Source organism: Copidosoma floridanum, unplaced genomic scaffold (assembly GCF_036245765.1).
Source record: "Copidosoma floridanum isolate Cflo_tuat_1 unplaced genomic scaffold, Cflo_Japanese_pri ptg000029l, whole genome shotgun sequence".
NCBI classification, from domain to species: domain Eukaryota; kingdom Metazoa; phylum Arthropoda; class Insecta; order Hymenoptera; family Encyrtidae; genus Copidosoma; species Copidosoma floridanum.
The window spans coordinates 1,284,793-1,293,829 of NW_028321906.1; positions in this window are offsets into that span (position 1 = coordinate 1,284,793).

Genomic DNA, 9,037 nt, shown 5'->3' on the forward strand with positions numbered 1-9,037 from the left:
ATAATGATGTACATGGACGTTAATGGCTTTTAGTTTGTAAAACATAATTTATAGCATACCTATTTTTTCGATGTGCAGTGTTTCATTAGGTTTTTTTTGTTGATCTTCTGTTTTATTAAAAAAGTGGTTCGTGTCATATTTGTTTAAAATGACCTTGCATGGTTTGCCTGAAAAAAAATTAAAAAAAAAATTTTTATAATATTTCTTACTGCTTTTTTTGTAACATAAAATATAAGGTATGAAATGTTTTAAATGGTGACGATTAATGTTTAAATTACAGAAATTCGGTATAATGCTTACACACAAAACTATACAGAAAAATACGAGACCTATTTTTATTATTCTGTTTCGACTTAAAATACTTAGAAAAACTAAATAATAGTAGTTCTGTAAATGTCTTAAATTAAACTATAGTTTTGATGCCACTTCTTGAAATAAAATGCAATTGGCATATGTAAAAAAAATGTGAGTCTTTCTAGTGCTAATTTAGGGTCAATTGTAGCAATAAAATTTGTTAAAAAAGTGTAAATTTTTTACATTTTTCTGTCGTTTTATGTTTTTCACTATATTGCTTCTTCTCAAAAACAACGACGTGTGATGACTCACTTGAATTACCACTCAAGAAACAAGATTCTAAGGGATCTTCTTTGGTAAGATAAGATAGCTTTTGAGGCATCGTATTACATGCGTTACCTGAAAAATAAAGTAATTATATTAAGTGTAATTAAAAATTTAATATTAAAAGGGTAGGGGTCACTTACATTCAATTTTGCTCGTTGGAAAACCGTAAAAATCGTCACTCAGCCTTTTTGTTTTTTCACTTGATAAACCTGCAACTAAAATTTTTTGATAAAAACCTCATAACTAATCTTGTAAAATATGTTTAATAATAGTATAATAGTAGAGCATAATAGTAATAATGCACCAAGTTTCATTTATTAATCTTTTGTTTGGAATTCATCGTATTTATATATATATATGTATATCAGTCGAACAGTTTCACATACCTAAATTATCGTTATTTTTTTTGCTCCACCCAGGAGTGATTGCGTTTTATATTTATATATAAAATGCAATCCCTTGGTTGGAGCAAAAAAACATCACGATAATTTAGCTATGTTAAACTATTTGACTGATAAAGAGAGTTAAAGTTAGAAAGCTTATTTTGAAATTAATTAGCAAGAAAGGGGAATGGACATATAATGCAGTTATAATTAATGTAAAAAAAGTTACTTTAAATAGAAGTTTAAATTAATCAAACAAAAATAACTTAATGCCATTTAGTTTATCAGCAAAGGCTTTTATTTTTCTATTAGCCCTACATTAAAACATTTTCACTTATTAGGAACTTTACAGCTATTTATAGAAAGAATCAAGAAAGGAGGCATGAAGCTCATACTTCGAGAAATTTTTTAAGCCAATTATTTTCATAAAATTGTAATGGTTGATCGTTAAAACTGCATCTCAGACTACATAAGCACCTTAATACTCTTTTATGATCTCGTAGCAAAGTTTTTTTGTCTTTGCTTTAAAGGGATTAAAAGAAACCTTAGCTTGTCTAATTTCTGAAACTACAAGAATAGTGCCTCTTTATATTTTTTGTTTAAAGTTAGCTATTAAAATGTTTGTTTATGAGAATAACTGTATATAAAGCTATCGTTAAAATGAAAACATTAACTAATGGACTAAATACTTTTGAGAAAAGACAAGCTCCAAGAGAAACAATACGAATAGGATATTGTAACTGTGCAAAATCTAAAGGGAATGATTCATTGTTATCACCATAGAGTACACACACCTGTATGTTGATTACGTATGGAAAGACAAAGGTAGTAATTACGTTGTAGAAAAATAGAAAATTAGAGCTTATGCTACTGGAAAGTACAAAAACGAAATAAAATAATTAAAAAGGACTCTATAAAGTCATAAAAAATTAAATTAAAAATGTAAAAGAGACATTGTAAAAGATTATACGAAAAACACAGGAAGATACATCAATCAATTAAAGGCTGAACTACAAGGCAACTTAAATGCTGGCCCAGAATTAAATTAATAAGAAGCATGAGCTCACAGAGATTAAGTATGATCTCAGGAAAAAAATTGGTATTTAATGAGGCAACATAGAAATGCCTATTAGTGATCAAGAGGGTTCGTCTAAGAAAATGGAAATAATAAGAAAATCTAAATTATTAGCATATAATATGTAAGATATAAGTAAGCATATAATAACATTTTTAAGCAAGCCACAACATAAGTATTAAAAAAAGTTAGTATTAAATGAACTATTTAGAGCATAAGCTTACATGGACCGAGAAAGAATTTTGACATTTAATTTAACCCATTTTTCATAATGATAACGAGGTTAAGAAGTTGATATAAAAAAGAGTAAGGAAAAAAGTTAAATAATATGTAAAAAAATTTCTTAAAACCAATATAAGGATAGTATTAAAAAAACAGAAGTAGTTAAGAAAAGAATCAAGGTCACAAGATTGTAATTATAAATCTACAGGATGAATAAAGAATAAAAGGTATTGAGAATGAAGAAGATACCAGAGAACTATTTTTAGCAACGATAGGATCTGAGAGAAAAGAGAAACCTAATAAAAAGCAATCTATTAGACTGCTTTATATACTAAATAGATATCAGTAGAGCGAAATGAATGATAACTAGGAGAAATTTAAAGTCAAATCAATCGGTGATATATGTAGTATATAAGATTAAGTTAATAAGACTTCACAAAATAAACATGTTTGAAACAGCTTTAGAAGAAAAAAAAAAACCAGTCATGTGGTGTATGAGTAATCAAAAGATTAAATTTGACCATAAAATGAAAAAAAAGTTATCTGAGGACTTTAAGTTTTTACATTTTGACACACACGTAATATCAAAGATGTATGCCTGTATTTTTTGCTTTTCGACGAATGCTATTTCTGTGAACCCTAAGATGAATTACTTTTTGAATAGCTATCTCAACTTACGTTCGTTGGGAAGTAGATAACAAGTAGAAGTTGGGGTGTATTACTTTATCAATCTAATACTTAAAAGTAAAAAATGATATTTGGTATTCTTATTGGGTTCCGAAAAATGCTACGAACGTGGTCTGGTGGGATTTTCTGTGAAATCTGAGAGAAGACTGTGTAAGTATAGAATACCTGTGAATAAATTGTTAATTATTTTAATTAGTAGTCATAACAAAGTATTTTGTTTTAATAGAAAATTGACAAAGTGGTATTGAGTTATGTTAAACTAAGATATTCTATACATAGAATGACCTAATTAGTTTAAGGTACAATATACGTAAGCGTAAGTTGTGAGTTTTAAATCTTTTATGATTATTCACTTGTAGTCCATAAAATTATTAGATTTTGATATAACATATGTATCTAAGTTAATGGACCTAAGTTTTTAATGAAAAACTATGTCTTATATAGTTCTTGCCACTGCGTAGTCTAGCTAGATATATGCTATAATGATGTTTACAATTTATAAGTTACATATGGTATTGTTTTTCTGTATGAATATATTTTTCTCTACTAAAACGAAATTGTTCCATCAAAACATTGCAATTTCATAAATTTTAATAGAAAATTCTAAAAATTTTAGCACTAAGCACTTAAGATTATAGTTATAATCTGGCCTAATTTAAGTCACTGTGAATATAGAAAGACTTTCTTAAAAATGATTGCGTAAATCTTATTTATTTTTAACTATGATAAAAGACTTGATTAATGTCAAAAAATTTAATGTAATTTAATTTAAGAACAATTTATTTATAGAGCAGGATGATTGACTATCAATATTTATGAGTTTGCAAAGCCTCCTCACCTGATTTGAGAGAGTATCCCCCTTATGTATAATAACGTCAAGATTTTCATGATATTTGAGATGTAAGTAAATAATGGCAAGACAAAGCTCCAGTAAAAATTTCATGACTTTTCACTGCTTAGGAAGCGAGTTATTCATGAAAATGCATCTTTTAATTGAACATAGCATCAAATGGGTGTACGCATTTTTTGCCTCTTCATCTGTTAATATTTCAAAAAATAACGTTAAGAGAAAGGTCTTATTGTTTTTTAAAAAGAAAAATATATATATAAGGATCACATTAATGATCTTTGAATAACCATTAAGAAAATATAAGATTACTAATAAATAAAAAAACAAGCAAAAAACTAGGTTAAAACTCATTCATACATGTAAACAACGCATTGAAAACTTTGCCGGTACTATAGTTTTCTACAGCGAATCTAGTCAATAAAGGGAAAACTCCCTTCAATGAGCTTTCACCAGACCACGATCAAGGAATTTTTGATAACAACCTAAATTATTGGAAACAGCACCAAAATTTTTTGATAGAATAAGGCAGTTTTCTTCCTATTGATCTAATAATGTTTGAGTACGAAACAGAATGTATACATTTAGAACACGAAAAAATGTTTATAAAGCCATACTCCTACACAATATTTGGAAAAATTGTTAAGGTGCTTTTTCTAATTGCTCTGAAGGAATGACGAATGACAGCTATTAGTGCGACTAACTTCTTCGCTCATAACACAATAATTTTTGCTTTAGATTTAAACTCCCCTACCGAGTAAAGAATTTTTGTTTTAATAATTTCTACTAAAAATCTAACCGTAGCCTTGTGAAGAGTGTCTTAAATCTCCTTCATGCTATAATTATTTGAAAACAAACTACATTTTTAGAGAGAAGATTTGAGTTGAATTTTCAAAATAAAGAAGTTTGATGCTACTACGTCTACAAAAGTTACTTCTGATTATATGAGCCAAAGTAAAACCATGTCAATAAAAGAAATTTTCTTCATGAAAGTACTGCTGCTCTAGTAACACTGTACATAAAAAAAAAAATCTATTGCAACGAGAATAGAAACATATTAATTGAAACTTTTTTGTTGATCTTTAAAGAGATATTACTTATGAAAAGTGGTACTCATTTAGTCAAATTTGTAGCAATGCATGGAGTGATGTTTCAACTGTTTTTAAAAGCTTAGCCTGCAACTATCTTCTAGAGCTTGCTACAAAATTTATATAGATATTTGCTTATTAATCTTATTCATTTAGATGTCTTAAAAAAAAGAGATTATTGCCCTAATGATCTAGATGTATATTTTATAGCTTCTTACGTCATGGGTGAAATTCTATTGTTAAATCTAAAGAAAAGTTAGTATCTGTGACTTTAAGAACACTCTTCGACTTGAGGGGATAAAAAAAATACGATACATTTATATAAAAAATAAATAAGTCACTATTTATAGCATATTAAAAAAAATTTTTATAATGTTTTCATTTAAACAGCAATTTTTGTAGGACAGACAGAACACCAAAACTTGCTATAATCTCATTTTGTACGTAATAAGCTGCATTTAAATGACATATAATAATAATAACTTGTTTGGGCTTTACTGTTGCTAGCTATTTGACACACACAAAGTTAAGGTTTGAATGTCATTCCTATTTCTTACACTTCACATAATAACGTGCATATCCAAAGTATTAAGAAAATATTTAAAACAAAATCATTAATTTTATAAAGGTGCTTATGACAGAAATAATTTTGCGAATAATGAACACAAAGCGGTAAAACTTCTAATACCTTCAAATTTTACTTTACAGAAACAATAATTAGAAAAAAAAGTAATAGTTTAATAATATTTATGAACACCTTACCTTTCGTATTCGTGACATTTTTTGAAAAAGCTCCTATGGAATTATGCTCACATGAATAACACTCACAGTACTGATTGTTGTCACCAAAAAAGTCTTTTCCGTAGAAGCAAGACAATTCTTCACCATCCTTGATGTCTGTCAGTGTTCTGATGCCAACTGACTTTTTTGCAAATGACACATATTCACAGTTTGGTTGACAGTTATGATTTACAAGAGCAGCAGTACCAAGAAAAAGCAGTGGGCAATTGTTAATTGAGCTATGCATAATTGAGAAATTTAATTTCAGAGCCGTAAATATTATTTCTTCATCTTTTGTTATTTTCATAATAGTTCCCTGTAGATTTTTTAGCACTGATCTTCGTTTAATTTCTCTTGAAGCTATCACTTTAAGTCCCTTATTATTATCTGCAGAGTATCTAATGCACTGTCTTATTTCTACATCTGAATCTGGATTGGTAATGCGTAAGTAATGGAACATGTGCTCCTGGAAAAATTTACTTCTTGGGATGCTAAATTGATAAATTAGCTTATGAGTTTCAACAACTCTCATTATCAATTCAAAAACTTGACTAGAATTTTTTTTGTCTTCATATATAAGCCTAATTTTTTTTAATTTCATAGAAACACTGTCACAAATTGCTTCCATTACACATTTTCGAGTGTCAAAGCCTACTACAGGATTAATTAAAACGAATTTAACGAGATCGTCTACTCTAAAGAATGTTAAAGCATTCATGTTTGTCTCTATATATTTATTTCTATTGTGAGAAGAAAGCAAGAAAAAAATTGTTACTGTTGACAGTTATCAAACCACCAAACGATTTGATGATGTAAATAAAGTGAGTATAATACAAAGACTTATTTTAAAGTAAATCTTATTTTAAACCATCATTGAATCAGTGATTAAAGTTATTAACATAATTTACGACCTTCATAAAAATTGAATATCTGTAAACTATAGGTTTTCACACAACACCGCGAGAACAATCATCATAAAGGCTTTATATCATATTTCAATAGCGAAAAAATCCTTAAAAGTCAGAGAGATAAATTTTAAATGAAAGTCTTCAAAAAAACCTTTTTATGCTAATAATCTTTATAAGCCCAAAAAGATAATATATATGTTAAAACCTTAAAATAATGATTTGATACCAAAAATCCTTGAAAGGAAAAAAAATTTCTTCACGGAATATAATTAGTTTAAAAGAAGTATATTTCAATATATTTGTGCTTATCCATGAAATTAGTAGTTTCTGTTGCTGTATACATAAATATAAAGCATTATTTACTTTTTTTTTTTAATATATTTAGGTAAAAAGAAAATCCTCAAAAGTCTGGTTTGATATATATATATATATATATATATATATATATATATATAATTATTATTGACAAAAAAATTTTATCGATAAATTTTTAATTTATCACACTTGTTTGTCGAAATAATTATTTTTATTTTTTAATAAATTAATTATCAAAAAATTTAGTCCTTTCGTACAAATATTTTTTAAAATTATAAAGATAGAATCCAATCTGGCTCACACGGATTTAAACTCAAATCATGTAAGATTTTAAAAGTCGAACAGACTTAATTTATTAATTTCTTTATTTATAATTTATCCTAATTCAACATCGAGGTCACAATCTTTCCTACCAATATAAACTTACATAAAAAATAACGCTGTTATCTCCAAGGTAATTTATTTTAATTAATATAATTAAGTTTTTAAATACAATTTATTTATAATAAAATAATAAAAAATTTTTTTAAAAATTTTTAAATCCCAAATATAATATTTTTAATTTATAAAAATTTTTATTTATTAATTATAAAATGATAATATTGAATTCCGTGGGGTCTTTTCGTCTTTTATGAACATTTAAGATATTTTACTTGGATATAAAATTTAATTATTTAATTTTATAAAGATTTTATTTCAATTATACTATCATTCTAGACTTTATAAAAAAACCAAGTGATTATGCTACCTTAGTACAAAAATGCAGATATTTAAAAAAATTTATATGGAGCGGAAATCATTTGTCATTATTAATACAATAAACTGTGTTTTTATTTAACAGATAAATAATAATTATTGCCAAATTTATTTTATTAATTTTTAAATTTTGAAATTTTATAATTCAATTTTTACTAATTTAATCATTATTAATTTAATTTTTATAATTAATTGAATAACTCTACAAATACAAAAATACATCCTTAATAATTTTAATGTAATAAATTTATTATTAATTATAAGAAAATAAAAACATTCGATTTAATTTTTAAAATTAATTCATTTTTATAATCATTAAAATAATTTTCAAGCTTATCCCTGAAAATTTTTTTTCGAAAACAAATTAAAATTTTTTAATTAATTTAAATATTAATTTAAAACTAGATTAAATTTAATCATAAAATAATAAGATATCAATAATTATGAATAACATATGATTTCAATGAAAATATTTAATTTTATTATTTTCAAAAAAATAAAAGTAATTATTTAATTTTAATTAACCCTAATACAAAAAGTAAAAGAAGAAAATTTTATAATTCATTAAATGAAATTTATTTTTTTTCTTAATACTTGAAATATTAAATTATTTAATTTATTAAGGATAAATTACCTACATATTTATTATTAATTTAAAACAAGTTAAGATTAAAAATCTTTAAAATTTATTAAATTTATTATTTAAAAATAATAAATTATAATAATTTTTATAAGCAAAATAAATGTTATAAATTCAACTATATTTCTATTACTAAATAATCTTCCCAGTATATTAACTTTGTTTCAACTTATTTTCAATACTTTTTTTAAGTGACGGGCAATTTTTACAAATTTTAAATTTAATTCAAAAAAAATAATTTTTTTTTTTAACTTTTTAATTTAATTTTTAAACAATAATTTTATTAATTTGAATAAATTTAATTTATTGTATTTTATCTATATTTTTATATATAATTACATATTAATTTATAATTTTGTTTTTAAAAATATTTTTATTATTAAATTTTAAAAAAATACTCTTATCACAAACATACATTAATGTAATAATATACGTTTATTTTATCGTGGAATATTAAATTAAATAATAAAATTCCCCAATAGATTAAAATACCGTCATAATTTGTAATTTTTATTTTTTAAGGATTAATAATTTATATAATTGTTTTTGAATAAAATAGTAGGGTATCAAATTTTGGTTTTTATAATAGTTTTATATTTATCTTTGTTTGATTTTATAGAAATAATTTTGGATATTAATTAAAAATTTTATCTTAAAATTGTTATTTAAATTATTTAGATTGATAATTATTCATGAGTTAGGTTATATCAATTTT